General features: G+C 40.4%; 1 protein-coding gene across 13 annotated transcripts in view; it reads right to left on the reverse strand.

Moving 5' to 3' along the window:
• ARHGAP36 (Rho GTPase activating protein 36) overlaps positions 1–24,814 on the reverse strand; it is a 154,409-nt gene that overhangs the window by 125,137 nt on the left and 4,458 nt on the right. The gene's annotated exons all lie outside the window — the stretch shown is intronic.

Raw genomic sequence — 24,814 nt, forward strand, 5'->3', positions numbered from 1 at the left:
GATAGTAAAGCTAGGGGACTACATATCATCAAGGGAATAATTGTAGATAGAGAAAAGGAAAAAACTAAGAACTGAGACTTCAAAGAAGGTTCTTAAAGCAGGGACTCAAAAAAGGTATCTCAAAAAGTTTAGGTTATCCAACTATGAAAGTATGGAATATCCAAGTGTGTGGGTTCACAGACTAGTTACAATTAGGAGTCTGCAGCACACAAGCTGAAGATTATTGGGCTAGGATATCTTGAGTTGGGGCATGGGCCTCATGATTTGAGTTTATGTGCCACCCAAGAAACCCAGGAGAAAAGTACCCTCCTTCCCCTACACCCACTTCTCCCAAAAATCCCTCAAACGACACAAAACAAAAACCAGCATGTCCAAAGTGGCTGATTTCAAAATCTGTAAAGAAATCCTTGAGTGGGCAGAGATTCGCTGTGTAAATATTGTGAAGAACGACTTCATTCTGCCACCTGATCTTTCCACTGGGAGCTTGGCTGTTTCCCCCAGATCCAGCCTGTCAGTCTTATGGTTGATACAGACTCCAGGAGATGTGCAATCCTGGCTGCCACCCTCCCCATCATGCTTCTCACCCCATCTGTTGGCTGGTTCTTAATTCTCTGTACTAGTATTAGAAGTTCCCTCTGGGAACCCAATTAGGGCGTGCTCACCAAGCAAAACTAATGTGCCCTCTGTAGGAAGTACATACAGCAGTGTTCAACATGTTGGTTTGATGGGACTTGAAGCAGCAAACAGACAGTGTTCCCATAACGCCTGTCACTCCAGGACAGAACCATAGGGGGAGTAGAAATAAGGGAGGAAGGGAGAGAGAATGGGGACACTTTGGGACACAGCTGCCACCTACTGCTGCTCTGCCATGCCTAGAAAAGCAATGAAAGCTGAAGGCAATTGCTCAGTTTGCTCGGCCCCTGGTGAGGCCGCAATATCTCTAAGCCAGTTAGTTACATAGAGGGTGGTAAGGTTGCTCAGTCTGGAGAAGCGAAGCATGGAAAGAGTTAGGGAGGAGACAGGAGCTATTTTCAGTTTTGAGGAACATGGCTGTCACTGCTGGAGACCTGGGAATGAGGTAGAAAACTGGTTTTCTGCATTGTGGCTTCAAACCTCAGACCTAGTAATGTCAGCAGGGTATGGGAGGCAGAGGAAATAGGCTTAGTTGGAGACAAACCTTTCTACAGCCAGAGCCTTCTTGCCTATCAACCTGCCTCTCCATCCCTGGTATAGGTGGTTGGTGCCTTCTAGGGAATTCCATGATTGCAGACATGAGGGGGGAGGTGCAGAGGACCAGAATAATCTGGGACACTGGTCAAAAGCACAGATTCTCAAGTCCCACTCCAGACCTCCTGAAAAAGATTCTCTGTAGGAGGGCTCTGGATATCTGTATTTTAATAAGCTCCCCCAGATGATGCTGATCTGAAGCCTATCCACACAGTAGTTTTTGAAAATCCCTGAGCCAGTGGCCCTTTAAGACCCTTTCCAACTCCAAGAAGCCAGGACTATAGTCTTTAGCCCCAGTGCCAGCCAATGTAGCCTAGAGAGAGTGGGTCTAGGAAGGAGTTGCTTTGCAGAGCCAAGGAAAAGGAGACAAATGTCTCCAAGGAAAAGACTTTCAAGAGGCTCCAGCTCTCCTGGTAAGGGAAGGTACAGGAGTGTCAGGAGTCACACACCACTCCTGCCTTTGGTGACTACATTTTAAGCATTAATAATAGGTCACATGCTCACATATACTGAGAGTCTATTATGTGCCAAACACTTTGCTTAGCACTTTACATTCCTTTTCCTTCTTTATAATAACCCTCTGAGAGAGATATTATTATTGCCCTATGTTATAGAAGAAAAAGCTAAGACTCAAAAAAAAGAAATAAACTTGCCCCAGACCACATGGCTCTTAACCACCATGCTAGGCCTGGGTTGCCTCACTTGAGTAATAAAGGAGCACTGTGGCAAAGGCCTTTTGGATTCATTAAAACTAAAAGAACCACACTCATGATTGTACTCTCAAGTCCCAGGCAGAATTGAAGGGAAGGTTTGGGGATGTCTTGGGTTTTATTAACCTTCAAGTCCTACCTGCTTGATTGTATGGGTGATTGCATACCTCTGTGAAGTGGCTTTTCTGTCTGCCCTGAGTCCCACCACTTTCCTGCCCCCACACCAGGACCCACACTAATCTACAAAGTGCCTTTGTGAAAATTAGAAAAAGGTGTCCCTTCTAATACATGTTGCCCAGTGGGCACAGGGCTTGGAGAGCAGTTTGAGACTTCAGACAAATTAGAAAAGGAGGCACTCTATCTCTCTGAGTGGATGTACCTCTGCATCAGTTGTATAGCTTAGGAAGTGGAGAACGGGCTGGATTACAGCCTCCTTGAACTCCCTTGGCCTTATACCTTTTTACAGGGTCCAATCTGATCAAATCTACACAGCAGACCTTGTGGCCACCCTGCCCAATACTTCCAAAGGTTGCCTAATCTCAGGGAGGTGAGAAAGGAGGGAGCTCCTCACTGAGGGAGACATTGGAGAAGAGAATCAGAAAACAGCCTACTGATTTCTTGGATGTGTAGATTAACATTTTTTTGTCAAAATTGGGAAGGTTCAGTCATTAGCTCTTTGAGTATTCTTTCTGCCCCTTTCTCTCTCTCCTTTCCTTCTGGAATTCCCATTATGCGTATGGTGATACATTTGATAATGTCCCACAAGTCTCTGAAGTTCTGTTCTGTTTTATCATTCTTTTTTCTTTCTGTTCCTCAGACCGTATAATCTTGATTGATCTATTTTCACATTTGCTAATTCTTTCTTTTACCAGCTCAAATCTGCTACTGAGCCCTTCTACTGAACTTTTCACTTAAGTGATTATACATTTCATTTCCACTGTGTTGTTTTTATAATGTCTATCTCCTTATTGATATTTTCCACATAATGAGAAATTATCACCATACCTTCCTTAATTCCATGTAGTGCCCTTTGCTTTCTTGAACATAGTTATAAAAGTTACTTTAAAGCCTTTGTCTGCTAAGGCCAACACCTGGGGCAACTCAGATACAGTTTCTACTGTCTACATTTTTTGTTTTAATTTGTTTTAATTTCTCCATCGAATCTGAAAGAGATCCTTGCTGGGTAGAGTCATCTTGGTTGTAGGTTTTTCCCTTTCGTCACTTTAAATATGTGCTGCCAGTCCCTTCTGGCTTGCAGAGTTTCTGCTGTGAGATCATCTGTTAACCTTATGGGGGTTCCCTTGTATGTTATTTGTTGTTTTTCCCTTGCTGCTGTCAATATTTTTTCTTTGTATTTAATTTTTGATAGTTTGATTAATATGTGTCTTGGTGTGTTTCTCCTTGGATTTATCCTGTATGGGACTCTCTGCACTTCCTGGACTTGATTGACTATTTCCTTACCTATATTAGGGAAGTTTTCAACTATAATCTCTTCAAATATTTTCTCAGTCCCTTTCTTTTTCTCTTCTTCTTCTGGGACCCCTGTAATTCGAATGTTGGTGCATTTAATATTGTCCCAGAGGTTTCTGAGACTGTCCTCAGTTCTTTTCATTCTTTTTTCTTTTTTCTGCTCTGCAGTCGTTATTTCCACTATTTCATCTTCCAGGTCACTTATCCATTCTTCTGCCTCAGTTATTCTGCTGTTGATTCCTTCTAGAGAATTTTTAATTTCATCTATTGTGGTGTTCCTCAGTGTTTGTTTGCTCTTTAGTTCTTCTAGGTCCTTGTTAAACGTTTCTTGTATTTTCTCCATCCTATTTCCAAGATTTTGGATCATCTTTACTCTCATTACTGTGAATTCTTTTTCAGGGAGACTGCCTATTTCCTCTTCATTTGTTTGGTGTGGTGGGTTTTTACCTTGCTCCTTCATCTGCTGTGTGTTTCTCTGTCTTTTCATTTTGCTAAACTTACTGTGTTTGTGGGTCTGCTTTTCACAGACTGCAGGTTCGGAGCTCCCTTTGTTTTTGGTGTCTGCCCCCAGTGGCTAAGGTTGGTTCAGTGGGTCGTGTAGGCTTCCTGGTGGAGGGGACTCGTAGTGCCTGTGTTCTGCTGGATGAGGCTTGAATCTTGTCTTGCTGGTGGGCAGGACCGCATCTGCTGTTGTGTTTTGGGGGTGTCTGTGACCTTATTATGATTTTAGGCAGCCTCTCTGCTAATGGGTGGGGTTGTGTTCCTGTCTTGCTAGTTGTTTGGTGTCCAGCACTGTAGCTTGCTGGTCGGTGAGTGGAGCTGTGTCTTAGCGTTGAGATGGAGATCTCTGGGAGAGCTTTCGCCGTTTGATATTACGTGGAGTGGAGCCGGGAGGTCTCTGGTGGATCAGTGTCCTGAACTCGGCTCTCCCCCTTCAGAGGCACAGGCCTGACACCCGGCCGGAGCATCAAGACCCTGTCAGCCACATGGCTTCTCTGGAGGGATCGAATCAGCGCATGTCCCTGGAGCTGGCTGCCCCGGGCCGCAGTGCTGCAGCACCGGATCTGTGCGTGGTCAGCTTGGCCGGCCCCCACACCCTATTCATTACGTCTTGATGTCCACCAGGTGGCAGCAGAGAATGTGAGAAGCCCATAATCTCTAAGCAAAACTTCCTAAAGACTTTTTATTTTTTTAACATGTTTATTGGAGTATAATTGCTTTATAGTGTTGTGTTAGTTTCTGCCGTATAACAAAGTGAATCAGCTATGTGTATACATATATCCCCATATCCCCTCCATCTTGCTTCTCCCTCCCACCCTCCCTATCCCACCCCACTGAGGTGGTCACAAAGCACCGATCTGATCTCCTGGAGCGATGCAGCTGCTTCCCACTAGCTATCTATTTTACATTTGAATTCTATGGGGGTTTCCTGGAGAACCAAACAAGACTTTTATGGGAGGAGAGATTTTGGTTTTTGTTTGTTTAAAGCCTGCCCCAAAGTACACTACATGGACCATCTTAGCCCATAAGTCAGGTTACAGCCCTGCACATTCTTTTCATTCATGTATTTCTACCTTGCCTCACCCTTCCTTTCAAGCATTTGGGCCAGGAGGCCTTTCTTTTAAGACAAAGTGTCCCCCTGACACACTTTCAAAAGGTTCTCTAAATCTTCTAAATCCCTTTGGCTTCGAGACAGCCTCTCTGCCTGCATTTCCAACCTCTCCCTGTTTTCTCAGTCACTAGCTGGTACTTCCTGGAAGATGTCCCATTGAAGACATTTCTATGAGGTTGGGAGGGCAGAAGGGAGTATTGGTTAGCTATGTGTGGCTAGATTTACAAGGCGCCTTGACTCTGGAATCCTCAAAATTCTAGACTTTGGGCATTTTATCTTATACAGTAGAACATTATTGGAATAAAATGTTATCCAAAGATAAGGCGGATAATGAGTGAGGTTCAAAGTGGAGGGAGAGGATTAAGAAGAGAAAAGAGCTCTGAGGAAAAGAGGTGGATAGACAGTGCATAATATACATCAGTTTCCACAACTGTAAAATGGGGAAAATAACAGTTGCTATCACATAAGTTTATCATAATGAATAGAAGAGTTATTCCTGTAAAAACACTTGTGAAAGCACCTGGCATGTAGAAAGCGCTATCTTTAATTTATATAATTGTAGGACTACAATTGTGTTATTATTACCAGTCCTTCATCACACTGAAGCCCTCCAGAGCGGGTGCTTTAGGAGACTAACCCTTTCCTGGTTCTCAGTCACTTCAGTGACTCCAGATTCCTACCACCCTGAATTCTTTCTGACACACCACAGGATCTGTGACATCCTCCTCTAAGATGCCCTTGTTGATTAACTCCCACTTTTAGCTAAAATCAGTGAGCACCAAGGGGGTTGGTGATGAATCAGTAGAGAGGTATCTCAAAGAGCCAACATACGGCGTATTTGTGGGACCAGCACACTGGTGGATATCAGAGTGAACAATTTTTAGCACCAACAAGAGAGCTAGGGCTTTCTCCCCAATTCGATTTCCCCTCTTCTTTCCTCACAGTAGCTCTAGCCATTGGACCCTGCAGTAGCTTCCCAAGCTGGCCTGAGTGATTATTTCCTCACCCAACCACACTATGTCATCATGCGCTGTTTTCTGTGATTCAATGGATGTTTATTTCTAGGAGGATGGGAAACAAAATGTTTGAGGTCATATAGTGCAAACCATTATTTTATAGAAAAGGCTTTAACCCAGAGATGGGAGTGGACTTGCTTAAAGTCACAATGCTAGCATGTTTATTTCTTCCAAAAATTCTAGGCCCCTTGAGGGCAGGGACCATGATTTCTAATTGATTTCTATTTCTCTCTACATAGCATCTTACATGGTGGAAAGCTAATGATATTGTAAATATCAACTTGTCAAAGTCAGAAGACTTGGGCTGTGAGAAGACATCACTTACTAACTGCATAATCTAAGTTGAGTCAACACACTCCTTAGACTTTGTTTTTACCTCTGTGAAATGGAATTAATTGTCTCTGACTCTTCTTCACAGAACGTGGTAAGAACAAAGTGAGAGAATGGGCATAGAAGTTACTTATAATCTATGAAGTGTCAGCCAAACTGAGGCACTTAGTAGGTCTGAGCTAGGCATAAAGAAAATACCAAATATATGCTCTCTAAATGAGTGGAAACCTTCTGCCATAGAGCCACCAGCAGAGTAGCCAGGACTTCAGAAGGCAATGTGTCCAGAGTCTTGGATAACTGCATCTCCCTTTCCTACCTTGAGAAAGCTATACAAGAGCAGCACCCCACCCCTAGTTTTCCTGAGACACAGGACCTATTGTCCCAAACCTACCCTGACTTGCACTCGCATTGTCTGCAACCGCTTTCACCTTTTCAGCTTTCCAGGTTCTTTAAATCCTTCTCAGGGAGTGAGGTTATACGCTACGACCAAAATTCCTGTTCATAGTAGCCCCTCAGGAACTGGCCCCTCCCTACCTCTTCACTATTTACTAGCATGCACTAAGGACAACTGCACTGCACAATTCTGGGCTGAAGGGCGGTGAGAACGATGATGGTTGCCATTATCCTTGTGGTCTAGGTGACTAGTGCCCTCTGGTGCACAACTCTAGGAATACAATGTGACTGGTGCCAGCTGCATGTACTCTCCATTCCCATCTCTATGCCCAACACAGGCTACTTCCTTTGCTTCGAATGTCCTATTGCTCTCCTCTCCACTCATTCAAACCATCCCCATCCACTGAGAACCTGTTCGACTTCTAACTGCTCCATGGAGCTTTCTCTAGCTCAAGTTGACACCTTCCTTCCATGAACACCTGACATGTGGAAAGTGCTATCCTAATTTATATACAGATAGACCTAGGAGATATTGCAGGTTCAGTTCCAGACCACCGCAATAAAGCAAATATCGCAATAAAGGAAGTCACATGATTTTTTTTGTTTTCCAGTACATATTAAAGTTATGTTTACACTAGATTGTAGTCTATTAAGTTTGCAATATGCATATTTGTCTAAAAAACTACATACCTTAATTTAAAAATTTTTTATTGCTAAAAAATTCCAAAACAATTACAATAGTAACATCAAAGATCACAGATCACCGTAACAAATATAATAATAATGAAAATGTTTGAAATATTGCAAGAATTACCAAAATGTGACACAGAGATATGAAATGAGCAAATGCTGTTGGAAAACTGGTGCCAACAGAGTTGCTCAATGCAATAGCTGTGAAGCACAATAAAGTGAAGCGCGATAAAACTAGGTATGCCTGCAGTTGTAGTACTACACTTATCTCACTATTAGCAGTCACAGTGAAGTCCTCCAGACAAAATGCTAAACCTTTCCTGGCTCTCAGTCACTTCAGTCTTAAGATTCTTATTTACTACCCACCCTTAAAGTTAGCATCCCACAATTTAACATGTTTAAATGTCCTCTAGTTTCTTCATGTGCTTTAGTCTTCTTAATTGTAAGTATTATAGGGCAGAGACCATGTCTTAGAGTCCTCCTAGTGTAGAGATTAATATAAATAGCATTACAGGAATAATAAGAGCTACTATTTATTGAGCACTTATGGTACATCAGGCACATCAAATGACACACGTTTTAAATCAATATATGTCATTCAATCCTCATAGCAACCTCGCAAGGCAGGTACTATTATTCATTTTTCACAGACGAGAAAATTGAGGTTAAGAGAGGCAAGTTGACTTGCCCACACCTACAACCACTCAGTAGCAGCCTGGCTCCAGAGCTCACTCTAAACCATTATCTTATTGTTTCCCAAAATGTGGTCTGCATAAATCACCTGCATTAGAATCACTTCAGGTGCATATAGCCAACCGTTGCACCCCATGTCAGCTGAGCTGAATCAGAATCTCTGAGGATAGGCTCCAGAAATATTTGAGATTTTATCTAGGTAGCTGATATTAGATTAAGTTTGAGAACCAATGTACTATACTTAACACGTACAAGCTAATTGACACAGAATCGTGCGTGTAAATGCATACCCATGCACACATGTAAATAACAACATACCCAACAACACATAATATTTTATATCAGAGTGGTCCTGAGGGATCAGTGAGGGAAAGTATCCTTTGAGCCTGCTTTTCCAGCCTAACCATCAGATTACAAATCCACATAATGAATTTTACATTCCTGCCTCCATAGGAAAAATGGGTATAAAAGTATCTTGGCCTTGCTGGATCTTGGCAGTGGAGGGTGGCTGGCTGGCTGGCTGGCTACCCAGACCCACAGCCCATCCTACCCACACCCCCCCCGACACACACACAATGTCTAAGAATCTGTTCATTAGGTTATGCCATAAGCCAGTTTCAAAAGAAAGGGAAGGTGCAAAAGAGACACAGGTATATCAAAATTTTTGTGTGCCTAATTCTTAGCTGTGTGGACTTGAATAAGTTATTTAATCTCTCTCACTTCAGTTTTGTCATCTGTAAAACTGAGATGATAATAACAACAGTAGCCATTTCATAATATAGTTATGAAGGTTAAATAACGTAGTACATTTAAAGAGCTTGGAGTCTAAGTGTTAGAAGAAGAGATTGACAAGTTGTACTCAATGTTAGTATAGTAGTATTGCCAGGTTTTGAGCTTAGCATCCAGACCCTGTTTCCAGCTGGATTACAAGTGGGTCTTTAGATGGAGGACCCTGGAGAGTTTGTCAATATGGCGTGGAAGAATATGTTTTTGGATATGAAACTGGGATGGAAGAAAAAATAAAGATATTAGGAGGAGCTTCAAGATGGCGGAAGAGTAAGACGTGGAGATCACCTTCCTCCCCACAAATACATCAGAAATACATCTACATGTGGAACAACTCCTACAGAACACCTACTGAACGCTGGCAGAAGACCTCAGACCTCCCAAAAGGCAAGAAACTCCCCACGTACCTGGGTAGGGCAAAAGAAAAAAGAAAAAACAGACACAAAAGAATAGGACGGGACCTGCACCAGTGGGAGGGAGCTGTGAAGGAGGAAAGGTTTCCACACACTAGAAGCCCCTTCTCGGGCGGAGACTGTGGGTGGTGGAGGGGGGAGCTTCGGAGCCACGGAGAAGAGCACAGCAACAGGGGTGCGGAGGGCAAAGAGGAGAGATTCCCACACAGAAGATCTGTGCCGACTGGCAGTCACCAGCCCGAGAAGCTTGTCTGCTCACCCGCCAGGACGGGCGGGGCTGGGAGCTGAGGCTCGGGCTTCCATCAGTCGGAGCACAGGGAGAGGACTGGGGTTGGCGGCGTGAACACAGCCTGCAGGGGGTTAGTGCACCACGGCTAGCCGGGAGGGAGTCCAGGAAAAAGTCTAGAGCTGCCGAAGAGATGAGACTTTTTCTTGCCTCTTTGTTCCCTGGTGCGCCAGCAGAAGGGATTAAGAGTGCCGCTTAAAGGAGTTCCAGAGACGGGAACGAGCCACGGCTATTAGCGTGGACCCCAGAGACGGGCATGAGACGCTAAGGCTGCTGCTGCTGCCGCCACCAAGAAGCCTGTGTGCAAGCGCCCCTCCTGGGAGCCTGTGCAGCCCATCACTGCCAGGGTTCCGTGATCCAGGGACAACTTTCCCGGGAGAGTTCTACACAGCACCTCAGGCTGGTGCAACGTCACGCTGGCCTCTGCCGCCGCAGGCTCGCCCCGCATCCGTACCCCTCCCTCCCCCCGGCCTGAGTGAGCCAGAGCCCCTGAATCGGCGGCTCCTTTAACCCCGTCCTGCCCGAGGGAAGAAGAGAGGCCCCGCAGGTGACCTACATGCAGAGGCGGGGCCAAATCCAAAGCTGAACCCCGGGAGCTGTGCGAACAAAGAAGAGAAAGGGAAATCTCTCCCAGCAGCCTCAGGAGCAGCGGATTAAATCTCCACAATCAACTTGATGTACCTGCATCTGTGGAATACCTGAATAGACAACGAATCATCGCAAATTGAGGAGGTGGACTCTGGGAGCAAACATATATATATATTTTTCTCTTTTCGTGAGTGTGTATGTGTATGCTTCTGTGTGTGATTTTATCTGTATAGCTTGCTTTTACCATTTGTCCTAGGGTTCTGTCTGTCCGTTTTTTTTCTTTAATTACTTAAAACAATTTTGTTCTTAATGATTATTATTTAGTTTTTACATTAATAACTTTTTAAATTTTATTTTACTTTATTTTATTTTATTTTATCTTCTTTCTTTCTTTCTTTTCTCCCTTTTATTATGAGCCGTGTGGAAGACAGGCTCTTGGTGCTGCAGCCAGGAGTCAGTGCTGTGCCTCTGAGGTGGGAGAGCCAACTTCAGGACACTGGTCCACAAGAGACCTCCCAGCTCCACGTAATATCAAACAGCAAAAATCTCCCAGAGATCTCGATCTCAACACCAAGACCCAGCTCCACTCAACGACCAGCAACCTACAGTGCAGGACACTCTATGCCAAACAACTAGCAAGACAGGAACACAACCCCATCCATTAGCACAGAGCCTGCCTAAAATCATAATAAGGCCAAAGACACCCCAAAACACAGCACCAGACGTGGACCTCCCCACCAGAAAGACAAAATCGAGCCTCATCCACCAGAACACAGGCACTACGAGTCCCCTCCACCAGGAAACCTACACAACCCACTGAACCAAACTTAGCCACTGGGGAGAAACACCAAAAACAATGGAAACTACGAAGCTTCAGCCTGTGAATAGGCAATCCCAAACACAGTAAGATAAGCAAATAAGAAGACAGAGAAACACACAGCACATGAAGGAGCAAGGCAAAAAATCACCAGACCTAACAAGTGAAGAGGAAATAGGCAGAAAAAGAATTCAGAATACTGATAGTAAAGATGATCCAAAATCTTAGAAATAGAATGGGAAAAATGCAGCAAACTTTTAATAAGGACTTAGAAGAACTACAGAGCAAACAAACAGTGATGAACAACACAATAAATGAAATAAAAAATTCTCTAGAAGGAATCAATAGCAGAATAACTGAGGCAGAAGAACAGGTAAGTGACCTGGAAGATAAAATAGTGGAAATAACTACTGCAGAGCAAAATAAAGAAAAAAGCATGAAAAGAAGACAGTCTCAGAGACCTCTGGGACAACATTAAATGCACCAACATTTGAATTATAGGGGTCCCAGAAGAAGAAGAGAAAAAGAGAGAGACTGAGAAAATATTTGAAGGGACTATAGTTGAAAACTTCCCTAATATGGGAAAGGAAATAGTTAATCAAGTCCAGGAAGCACAGAGAGTCCCATACAGGAGAAATCCAAGGAGAAACACGCCAAGACACATATTAATCAAACTATCAAAAATTAAATAGAAAGAACAAATATTAAAAGCAGCAAGGGAAAAACAACAAATAACACATAAGGCAATCTCCATAAGGTTAACAGCTCATCTTTTAGCAGAAACTCTGCAAGCCAGAAGGAAGTGGCAGGACATATTGAAAGTGATGAAGGAGAAAAACCTACAACCAAGATTACTCTACCCAGCAAGGATCTCATTCAGATTTGACAGAGAAATTAAAACCTTTACAGACAAGCAAAAGCTAAGAGAATTCAGCACCACCAATCCAGCTTTACAACAAATGCTTGGAACTTCCCTAGGCAGGAAAGGCAGGAAACACAAGAGAAGGAAAAGACCTACAATAATAAACCCAAAACAATAAAGAAATTGGTAATAGGAACATATATATCGATAATTACCTTAAATGAAAATAGATTAAATGCTACAACCAAAAGACATAGACTGGCTGAACAGATCTAAAAACAAGACCCATATATATGCTGTCTACAAGAGACCCACTTCAGACCTAGGGACACGTATAGACTGAAAGTGAGGGAATGGAAAAAGATATTCCATGCAAATGGAAATCAAAAGAAAGCTAGAGTAGCAATTCTCATGTCAGACAAAATAGACTTTAAAACAAAGACTATTACAAGAGACAAAGAAGGACACTACATAATGATCAAGGGATCAATCCAAGAATATATAACAATTTTAAATATTTATGAACCCAACACAGAAACAACTCAATACATATGGCAAATACTAACAGCCATAAAACGGGAAATCGACAGGAACACAATCATAGTAGGGGACTTTCACACCCCACTTTCACCAATGTACAGATCATCCAAAATGAAAATAAACAAGGAAACACAAGCTTTAAATGATACATTAAACAAGATGGACTTAATTGATATTTATAGGACATACCATCCAAAAAGAACAGAATACACATTCTTCACAAGTGCTCATGGAACATTCTCCAGGATACATCATATCTTGGGTCACAAATCAAGCCTTGGTAAATTTAAGAAAATTGAAATCGTATCAAGTATCTTTTCTGACCACAACACTATGACACTAGATATCAATTACAGGAAAAAATCTGTAAGAAATACACATACATGGAGGCTAAACAACACACTACTTAATAACCAAGAGATCACTGAAGAAATCAAAGAAGAAATTAAAAAAATACCTAGAAACAAATGACAATGAAAACACAACGACCCAAAACCTATGGGACGCAGCAAAAGCAGTTCTAAGAGGGAAGTCTATAGCAAGAAACTCCTACCTTAAGACACAAGAAAAATCTCAAAAAACAACCTAACCTTACACCTAAAGCAATTAGAGAAAGAACAAAAAAACCCCAAAGTTAGCAAAAGCAAAGAAATCATAAAGATCAGATCAGAAATAAATGAAAAAGAAATGAAGGAAACGATAGCAAAGATCAACAAAACTAAAAGCTGGTTCTTTGAGAAGATAAACAAAATTGATAAACCATTAGCCAGACTTATCACGAAAAAAAGGGAGGAGACTCCAATCAATAGAATTAGAAATGAAAAAGGAGAAGTAACAACTGACACTGCAGAAGTACAAAGGATCATGAGAGATTACTACAAGCAACTCTATGCCAATAAAATGGACGACCTGGAAGAAACGGACAAATTCTTAGAAATGCACAACCTTCCGAGACTGAACCAGGAAGAAATAGAAAATATGAACAGACCAATAACAAGCACTGAAATTGAAACTGTGATTAAAAATCTTCCAACAAACAAAAGCCCAGGACCAGATGGCTTCACAGGCGAATTCTATCAAACATTTAGAGAAGAGATAACACCTATCCTTCACAAACTCTTCCAAAATATAGCAGAGGGAGGAACACTCCCAAACTCATTCTACGGGGCTGCCATCACTCTGATACCAAAACCAGACAAAGATGTCACAGAGAAAGAAAACTACAGGCCACTATCACTGATCAACATATATGCAAAAATCCTCAACAAAATACTAGCAAACAGAATTCAACAGCACGTTAAAAGGATCATACACCATGATCAACTGTGGTTTAACCCAGGAATGCAAGGATTCTTCAATATACGCAAATCAACCAACATGATACACCATATTAACAAACTGAAGGAGAAAAATCATATGATCATCTCAATAGATGCAGAGAAAGCTTTCGACAAAATTCAACACCCATTTATGATTAAAAAAAAAAACCCTCCAGAAAGTAGGCACAGAGGGAACTTACCTCAACATAATACAGGCCATATATGACAAACCCACAGCAAACATCGTCCTCAATGGTGAAAAACTGAAACCATTTCCACTAAGATCAGGAACAAGACAAGGTTGCCCACTCTCACCACTATTATTCGACATAGTTTTGGAAGTTTTAGCCACAGCAATCAGAGAAGAAAAGGAAATAAAAGGAATCCAAATCGGAAAAGAAGAAGTAAAGCTGTCACTGTTTGCAGATGACATTATACTATATAAAGAGAATCCTAAAGATGCTACTAGAAAACTACTAGAGCTAATCAATGAATTTGGTAAAGTAGCAAGATACAAAATTAATGCACAGAAATCTCTTGAATTCCTATACACTAATGATGAAAAATCTGAAAGTGAAATTAAGAAAACACTCCCGTTTACCTTCGCAACAAAAAGAATAAAATATCTAGGAATAAACCTACCTAAGGAGACAAAAGACCTGTATGCAGAAAATTATAAGACACTGATGAAAGAAATTAAAGATGATACAAATATATGGAGAGATATACCATGTTCTTGGATTGGAAGAATCAACATTGTGAAAATGACTCTACTGCCCAAAGCAATCTACCGATTCAATGCAATCCCTATCAAACTACCACTGGCATTTTTCACAGAACTAGAACAAAATTTTTCACTATTTGTATGGAAATACAAAAGGCCCCGAATAGCCAAAGCAATCTTGAGAACGAAAAACGGAGCTGGAGGAATCAGGCTCCCTGACTTCAGACTATACTACAAAGCTACAGTAATCAAAACAGTATGGTACGGGCACAAAAACAGAAATATAGATCAACGGAACAGGATAGAAAGCCCAGAGATAAACCCATGCACATATGGTCACCTTATCTTTGATAAAGGAGGCAGGAATGTAGAGTGGAGAAAGAACAGCCTATTCGATAAGTGGTGCTGGGAAAACTGGACAGGTACATGTAAAAGTATGAGATTAGATCACTCCCTAACACCATACACAACAATAAGCTCAAAATGGATTAAAGACCTAAATGTAAGGCCAGAAACTATCAAACTCTTAGAGGAAAACATAGGCAGAAAACTCTATGACATAAATCACAGCAAGATTCTTTTTGACCCACCTCCTAGAGAAATGGAATTACAAACAAAAATAAACAAATGGGACCTGATGAAACTTAAAAGCTTTTGCACAGCAAAGGAAACCATAAACAAGACGAAAAGACAACCCTCAGAATGGGAGAAAATATTTGCAAATGAAGCAACTGACAAAGGATTAATCTCCAAAACATACAAGCAACTCATGCAGCTCAATGTCAAACAAACAAACAACCCAATCCAAAAATGCGCAGAAGACTTAAATAGACATTTCTCCAAAGAAGATATTGCCAACAAACACATGAAAGAATGCTCAATGTCATTAATCATTAGAGAAATGGAAATCAAAACTACAATGAGATATCATCTCACACCAATCGGAATGGCCATCATCAAAAAATCTAGAAACAATAAATGCTGGAGAGGGTGTGGAGAAAAGGGAACCCTTTTGCACTGTTGGTGGGAATGTAAATTGATACAGCCACTATGAAGAACAGTATGGAGGTTCCTTTAAAAACTAAAAATAGAACTACCATACGACCCAGCAATCCCACTTCTGGGCATGTACCCTGAGAAAACCAGAATTCAAAAAGAGTCATGTTCCAAAATATTCATTGCAGCTCTATTTACAATAGCCAGGACATGGGAGCAACCTAAGTGTCCATCAACAGATAAATGGATAAAGAAGATGTGGCACATATATACAATGGAATATTACTCAGCTATAATAAGGAACGAAACTGAGTTATTTGTAGTGAGGTGGATGGACCTAGAGTCTGTCATACAGAGTGAAGTAAGTCAGAAAGAGAAAAACAAATACCATATGCTAACACATATATATGGAATCTAAAAAAAAAAGAAAAAAAATGTCAGAAGAACCTAGGGGCAAGCCGGGAATAACGATGCAGACCTACTAGAGAATGGACTTGAGGATATGGGGAGGGGGAAGGGTAAGCTGGAACAAAGTGAGAGAGTGGCATGGACATATATACACTACCAAACGTTAAATAGATAGCTAGTGGGAAGCAGCTGCATAGCACATGGAGATCAGCTCAGTGTTTTGTGACCACCTAGAGGGGTGGGATAGGGAGTGTGGGAGGCAGGGAGATGCAAGAGGGAAGAGATATGGGGACATATGTATATGTATAACTGATTCACTTTGTTATAAAGCAGAAAGTAACACACCATTGTAAAACTATTATACTCCAATAAAGATGTTAAAAAAATTAAATTAAATTTTAAAAATAAAGATATTATTTTGCTTACCACTTCCTCTCCTGTCATAGTAAGTTATTATTATTTATTTTATGATATGTAGATTTGCTGCCAAAAAAAAATTCAGTGTCCTGACAGCTGAATTTCTCACTTTCAAGTCAAGCCTCATATATACAAGCCAGGGTGGCATATAGAGTAGTCAGGAAAGGAACAAGGCACCCTCGTTTGGGTCAGGTCTACATAATTTTCAACTTTACCCACTTACAGACTATGAGAGTGGCACATACTATATTAGGTCTAAGTAAGGACACTGTTCCCAGTTATTACATTCAGTTTCTCTGGTCTAGGCAAATACTTTGTAAAGGTGTTCCATATTTTCTATTGAATTTGTTTCTAAGAAAAAATTCATCTTATTTCTATTATAGATCCCAGTTAATTAAAGATGTATATTGTAAACTCTAGGAAACCACTGAATTTTTAAAAAGAGGTACAAATTAAAAGCCAATAGTAGAGGTAGAATGGAATAAAATGCTCAATTTTTAAAAAGTGTAAAAATTTTAAAGTCAAAGAAGAAATGGAATAAATAGAAAACAGCTAGCATGATGGTACATTTCAAGCAAACTATATCAATAATTACAATAAGTGCAAGTTGTCTAAATATACCGCTTAGAAGACATAGATTTTTCACATAGAATAAAAAAGCAAGACACAACTATGTCCTCTACAAGAAACCTACTTTTAAATTAAAAGACCCATATAGGGTAAAAGTAAAGGGAAAAAAATCAGTGTTTTCATTCCCTGGCCTTGGCAGCTGTTGCTCGGTGTTGGACAAAGTGAGGAAGGTGACATCAGAACAAGACAGCAAGGAGAAAAGAATATACATGTCTAAAATTCCTCATACAAAACCCTTAGAGTTTGACATTTCCTGAAATTCAGAATTTGGGGTATTTTGGACAGGCAATATGGTGAGTATATGGTATATTATATAATACCCCCGGGGGGTGTTACAAACACATTAGTATTTCATAGTGAAATGGATAGTCACATAAACAGGTTAAATAAAGACTATACATAGCCTCATATCAATTCAGGTCAAGTTTTGCTGCCTATGAGTTTTGGTGGCAAACTTATGAAAACTTATGGTTTTTAGAGATTACTGAATTTTGGTATTATAGATAATGGATCATGGTCCATATTCAGGTCAGTCAAGGAGGAGCAAAAGAAAAGTGAGACCCACAAATGAAGCCATGCTGAAGTCTCCTTGGTTTTGGGATACAGGTCCATTCTTCACTTTTTCCAGCCAGAGACAGCACTTGTCCTCCAGCCTGAAGCCCCCGAAGTGCACAGTACTTTGAGTGTAGGGTTGTGGATCACTTAAGGCAAAGTTATGCCCACTATACATGCAGAGAACATGACCTTAGGATAGAAGCACTGTGTACATTATGGCCAAGTGCTGACCATGGCTGGCATCAGGAACGACTAGAACAGAACAGCTCTGATGTGCTCTTTTAATATACTGAATTCATGCACAAGATTTTATCTGGAGAAAGGGTACTAAACTATAGCCAAAAAATATGTGTCGACCATAGCATTGAAAAGTACATTGGATTGTTTCATTGAAATTTGCTAAGAGAGTAGAACTTAAATATTCTCAGTAAAGAAAGAAAGAGAGGGAGAGAGAGAGAGAGAGGGAAGGAGGGAGGGAGGGAGGGAGGGAGGGAAGAAGGAAGGAAGGAAGGAAGGAAGGAAGGAAGGAAGGAAGGAAGGAAATACGTGAGGTGACTGATATGTTAACTCATATATCTAACCAACATGTTGTACACTTTAAATATCTTACAACTTTATCTGTCAATTATACCTCAATAAAGCTGGAAAATAAAAAAAGAAAGAAAAGTGGCTTAATTTTATTCTATTGGAGTTTGTAGATGTGTAGATTCATGCATTTCATCAAATTAGGGAAGTTTTTGGCCATTATTGCCTCTAATATTCTTTCTACCCCTTCCTCTCTTCTCTCCTAGGACTCCCATTGTGATTGTGTTGGTCTTGATGCTGTCCCATAGGTCCAGTAGGAGCTTACTCAGCCATATCAAAGGCAGAAATATAATTAATTCCTCTTGACCTCAGCATATAAACTTCCTAGGGGAATATGTGGATGTCTGATATAATGTAGATAAGCCAAGTCATAAGCAGACAGTGGAAATGATGGAAAGTTGGCAGTAAGCTTCATAGAAATACAGTTGGCAGGGCTGGTCCTTAGATATAGACAAAAATATGGAAGCCTACTTCAGCGACCATCAACCTTTTTTCCACTCCTACATTCGTCACATGCATAATACACCATCAGTAATTCTCATTTTATATTTAGTGATTCTCACGGACGGGGTGCCCTACAGCGCATCTACCCCATAGAGCTTATGGTATGCCCCCTTCTGTGCACTCTCAATCCCTCACAGGTTTAAATCACTGTAATGAATGGCATAGTGGAAGCCTCACATATTTCTACCACTAAATCCTTCCCGACATCAGCCTGCAGTAAAGTCCACAATGTCCATCAAAAGTCATTCCTGGAGGCTGAGGTATTCTGAGGCAGCATGATAAACCAGGAAAAACTTCAGCTGAGGGTTGGACATATTTAGGTTCTAATCTCACCTCTGCCAGGTATTAGCTGTGTGACTTTGAGAAAAATCACTTAACCTCTCTGAACGTATTTCCTCAACTGTAAAAGGGGGAAAATAGTAATATGAACAACTCTGCAGAGTTGTTGTGGGAATTAAATGAAATGAAGTTTATCAAGTCAAGGGGTGAAGGTGAGATGCAAATCTTACAAACTTAATTTGATACAGAGATCCAACCTATGATCAGACATAGCCTCTAAACCTGTCCCAGGCTGAGTCTCAAGCTTGAGCTACAAACTGTGACCTAACTCTGGGATATACTTAATATCCTCCACTGACCACAAAATGAGTGCTCAGCATACGCACTGACCGAGCTCTAACCCTGACCACAAACTGAGGCTCTAACTCGGTCACAGCCTGAGATCTGATCTTGGAAACCTACCCAGCTACAATTTCCACCGACTTAGCACTAACCAGAAAATGACCCCAATATTGGCAACAGAATGACTACTAAACTTGGCCTCATACAGAAACAAAAACATGTACAGAGACTGAACTCTAAACTTGGCCAAAGACTGTGCCTTAATCCTGGCCAAGAAGTGAAACCAAATCTTCTTCAAAGCTTGAGGATATAGTCCAACCACATCTTATGCCCTAATCCTGTTCACAGATAGAACCCTGAACACAGCCACAGCCTGAGACTTAACTCTGTTCATAGCTCAAGTTCTAAACCTGGCCAGATACTGAGTTCATAAATTTGACTATGGAATAATCCACTGAACCTGAGCCCCATCAATGGCCACTGATTTTGCCCCTAAATCTTATAGCCTCTAACTGCTTAGCAACTCAGTTTCCGGTCACAGACTGAATTCTTAACTCTCATCACAGACTGAGCCCATAAGACTTAACCTCTAGCCTGAGTTTTCACCCTGAAAATAAAACTTACGCTCCCAAAATGGCTAATGACTGATCCTGAATCTTTGGGGTAGACTGAACCTATCTCTGGCTAAATGCGAGCCCCAGACTGAATCCCAACTCCGACCACAGCTTTAACCTTAATCCTAGCCACAGACACAGCCAACATCAGAAACTGAACGGTTCACCAAAACTTAGCAAAGACTGAACCCAAACTTTGAATAGGAATTAAGGACAAAAAAACCAAATATTTTTCTTAGTCTTTGCCGAAAACCTAACAAGAGATTAATTTTAACCCTGAGCACAGATACAACTCACCATGGTAAAGGGCGCACCATGGGAGCTCTATTGCTGGGTACATTCTGAGCACTGCCCTGGGACAAAGACTGTAAATCCTGCCCATAATCTGAGACCCAAAGACTAAACCCTAAGCCTGGCTGAAGAATGATTCCTAACTCTACAAGGTTAAATCAAAACCCTCCTCATATTATTAGAACTAACAACAGGCTAAGATTGAGTACTAAACTTTGTCACACACTGATTCTTAACCCCGTAAACAAATTTCACCATATTAGTGGCCACAAACTGAGTCCTAGCACTAGCTTGAGATTGAGCAATCAGTCTGGCCACAATCCTAGCCCTCAACTGGGGAGAGATGTACCCATGACACTGGGCAGGGTAGGGATGCTAAAAATTAGCACAGACTGAACTCTACTACTGATACCAGAATGCCTGCTAAGCACACTAGCCAGAGTCCAAGTCCCAAATTGACAATAGGACATGAACACTCTAAACTCAAACCCTGGCAACAGCCTTAGCCCCAAACCCTGATTGCTGCCTGAGTCTCTAAATCTAAACACAAGCTGGATCCTATGTGTTGCCCATTCTCACACTAGCTTTATTTGTAGACTGACATATAACATTGGCAGCCAACCTGAGAAACATGTTTACAGTCTTAGCCCTAAAACCTTCTTCATAGTAAGTTTTAACCTGGACATTGGTAATCCTCAAACTCTGGTAAAAGGTTAATCAGATACAAAAATCAGTTGCATTTCTATATATTAACAACAAACTATCTGAAAATTAAATTAAGAAAACATCTCATTTACAATAGCATCAAAGCAACAAAATACGTAGGAATAAACTTAACCAAGGAGGTGAAAGACTTATACACTGGAAACTATAAAATACTGATGAAAGAAATTAAAGCAGATGAATATAAATGGAAAGGCATCCCTCATTCATGGATTGTAGACTTAATATTGTCAAAATGTCCATACTACCCAAAGTGGTCTACAGAGCCAATGCAATACCTATCAAAATCCCAATGGCATTTTATTTTTATTTTTGGCTGCATTGGGTCTTCGTTGCTGTGTGTGGGCTTCCTCTAGTTGCGGCGAGTGGGGGCTACTCTTCATTGCGATGCACGGGCTTTTCATTGTGTTGGCTTCTCTTGTGGCGGAGCACAGGCTCTAGGCACGCAGGCTTCAGCAGTTGCAGCATGCAGGCTCAGTAGTTGCGGCACGTGGGCTCTAGAGCATGCGGGCTTCAGTAGTTGTGCTGCGTGGGCTCAGCAGTTGCGGCACGTGGGCTCTAGGGTGCATGGGCTTCAGTAGATGTGGTGCACCGGCTTAGTTGCTCCGTGGCATGTGGGATCTTCCTGGATCAGGGATCAAACCCGTGTCCCCTGCATTGGCAGGTGGATTCTTAACCACTGTGCTACCAGGGAAGTCCCCCAATGGCATTTTAAATGAAATGGCATTTTAAAGAAAAAACAATCATAAAATTCAGTTGGAACTGAATAGACCGTTTTCCAAAGAAGACATACAAATGGTCAACAGGTATATGAAAAGATGCTCAAGGTCATTAATCATCAGGAAAATGCAAATCAAAACCATGAGATATCGCCTCACACCTGTCAGAATTGCTATTATCAAAAAGAACACAAATAACAAGTGCTAAGAAGGATGTGGTAAAAAGGAAACCTTTGTGCACCATTGGTGGGAATGTAAATTAGTGCAGCCACTATGGAAAACAGTCTGAACATTCCTCAAAAAATTAAAAATGGAACTATCATACTATCCAGCAATTCCACTCCTGGGTATTTATCCAAAGAAAATGAAAAGACTAATTCAAAAATATATGTGTGTCCCTATGTTCACTGCAGCATTATTTGCAATAGCCAAGATACGGAAGCAACCTAAGTGTCCATCGATAGGTGAATGTATATGTCCTACTGAGAAAAATAAAAAGCAAAGGACCAATGTAATGTAAAAAAAAATAGGTGAATGTATAAAGAAGATGTGGTATATATTTATACAATGGAATATTACTCAGCCATAAAAAGGAACGAAATTTTGCCATTTGTCACAACATGGATGGACCTAGAGGGTATTATGCTAAGTGAAATAAGTCAGGTAGAGAGAGACAAATACTGTATGATTTAACATACATGTGGAATCTAAAAACACAAAACAAATGAATGAACATAACAAAACAGAAACAGAGTTATAGATACAGACAACAAACAGGTAGTTGTCAGAGGGGAAAGAGATGGGAGGAGGAGAGAAACAGGTGAGGGAGATTAAGAGGTACAAACTTCCAGTTACAAAATAAATGAGTCACAGATTTGAAATGCACAGTGTGGGGAATATAGTCAATAACTATGTAATATCTTCGTATGAGGACAGGTGGTAACTAGACTTCTCGTGGTGATCATTTTGAAATGTATAGAAATATAGAATTTGTGCTGTATGTGCACCAGGAACTAACATAGCATTGTAGATCAATTATAGTTCAAAAACAAACTCATAGAAAAACAGATCTGATTTGTGGTTACCAGATGCAAGGGGTGGGGGGCGGCAGAAGGAATTGGATGAAGGTGGTCAAAAGGTACAAGCTATTAGTTATAAGATAAATAAGTACTAGTGATGTAATGTACAGCATGATCAATATAATTGACACTGCTGTATGCTATATATGACAGGTGTTAAGACAGTAAATCCTCTCCTCTTTGGTAACCATAAGTTTGTTTTCTACATCTGTAAGTCTGTTTTTGTATATAGTTTTATTTGTATTATTTTTAGATTCCACATATAAGTGATATCAAAGTGAGAGGGAGGGAGGGAGGAACAAATTAGGGGTACGGGATTAACAGATACAAACCACTATATATAAAAGATAAGCAATGAGGATTTACTGTATAGCACAAGGAATTATATTTGATAACTTGTAATAACCTATTATGCAGTATAATCTGAAAAAAATAACTGAATCATTTTGCTCTATACCTGAAACTAACACAATATTGTAAATCAAGTATACTCCAAGAAAGGAAGGAAGGAAGAAAGAAAAAGAAAATTACTTGTTTGCTTTAAGCAAGAGAGAGAGAGAGGAAGAAAAAGAGAGTACATCCTAATAATTCTCCTCACAAGGAAAAAAATTTGTTTTCTATTTCTTTAATTTTGCGTCTGTATGAGATGATGGATGTTCACTAAACTTATTGTGGTCACCAGTTCATGATGCATTTGAGTCAAATCATGATGTTATACACCTTAAGCTTATACAGTGCTGTATGTCAATTATATCTCAATAAAACTGGAAAGAAAAAAAATCAGTTAAAAAAAAGTGTCAGTGAGGATGTGGAGAAGTTGGAGCTCTTATACACTGTTGGTGGAAATAGAGAATGGTGCAGTCACTATGGAAAAAAGTATGGAGGTTCCACCAAAAATTAAAAATAGGCATATCATTGACATATATATATATATATGTGATATGATATATTTATATACATAAACTATTATTCAACCTTAAAAAGAAGGAAATCCTACCATTTGTGACAACATAGATAAACATAGAAGACATTATGCTAAGCGAAAAAGCCAAACACAGGTGGACAAATATTCATAATTCCACTTATACGAGGTAACTAAAATAGTCAAACTCATACAAGCAGAGAAAAGAATGGTGGTTGCCAGGGGCTGGGAAGAGGAGGAAATGGGGAGTTATTGCTCAGTGAGTATAAAGTTTTAGTTTTACAAGATGAATAAGTTCTAGACTTACAACATAGTGCCTATCGTTAAAAATATAGTATTGTGCACTTTAAAATATGTTAAGAGGATAGATTTCATGTTAAATGTTCTTACCACACACACACACACACACACACACACACACACACAGAAAATCCACAAAAGAACAGAAGGAAATTTTTGGAGGTGATGTATATGTTCAGTGCCTTGATTATGGTGATAGTGTCATGGGTATATGCATATGTCCAAACTCACCAAAATGTATATATTAAATATGTGGAATTTTTTTGTATATCAATTATGCATAAATAAAGCTTTTTCAAAAGAAATAGAAGGAAGATTGGCCATGATTTTTGTCCCTTTAATCAGGAAAATAAATTTTTCCATAAGTCAAAGCATATTTCTTTTTGTGCCTCATTGATGAAAAAGCACCTGAGAAAAGTAGTGTTAGTTTCTTTTGTGTGTGTGTATTAGCTTTTAGAGTCTATATTTTGAGGAAGGTAAGGAAAAGGGGTACTTTAAAGGTTTTGGGTTAACCAATCAACAGAACTTGCCACAGCAGGAGCGCAATAAAATTAATATCATTATTAAAGAACTTATCTAAGAATGTTTGACAAATTAATCTCCTAACACACAATCCAGCTACTAATAATGATAAGCTTCTTTCAAGTGTCTAAATAAACAAAAATAAGTGTATTGTGTATGGAACAATACTGGAATTATATAAGCCAGAATGTTAATAGAAAATCAAAAGCTTAATCAGATAGCACCAACACCAGCACTCACTGAACAGAAACTCTACACAAAGTCAAAATAGGACAGCTACCAGCAGAATCAACTCTGACACAGGCCAAGATGAAATGTTAATACAGGTCGCTGACTGAACCAGGCTCTGGCTGCAGAATGAGGTACAACACTGGCCACTGTGACTTAGCTCCACAGACCATTCCAATATGGGCAAAGACAGAACCCTGACACTGGCTAAAGTCAGAAACCAC

This window comes from Tursiops truncatus, chromosome X (genome assembly GCF_011762595.2).
Source record: "Tursiops truncatus isolate mTurTru1 chromosome X, mTurTru1.mat.Y, whole genome shotgun sequence".
NCBI classification, from domain to species: domain Eukaryota; kingdom Metazoa; phylum Chordata; class Mammalia; order Artiodactyla; family Delphinidae; genus Tursiops; species Tursiops truncatus.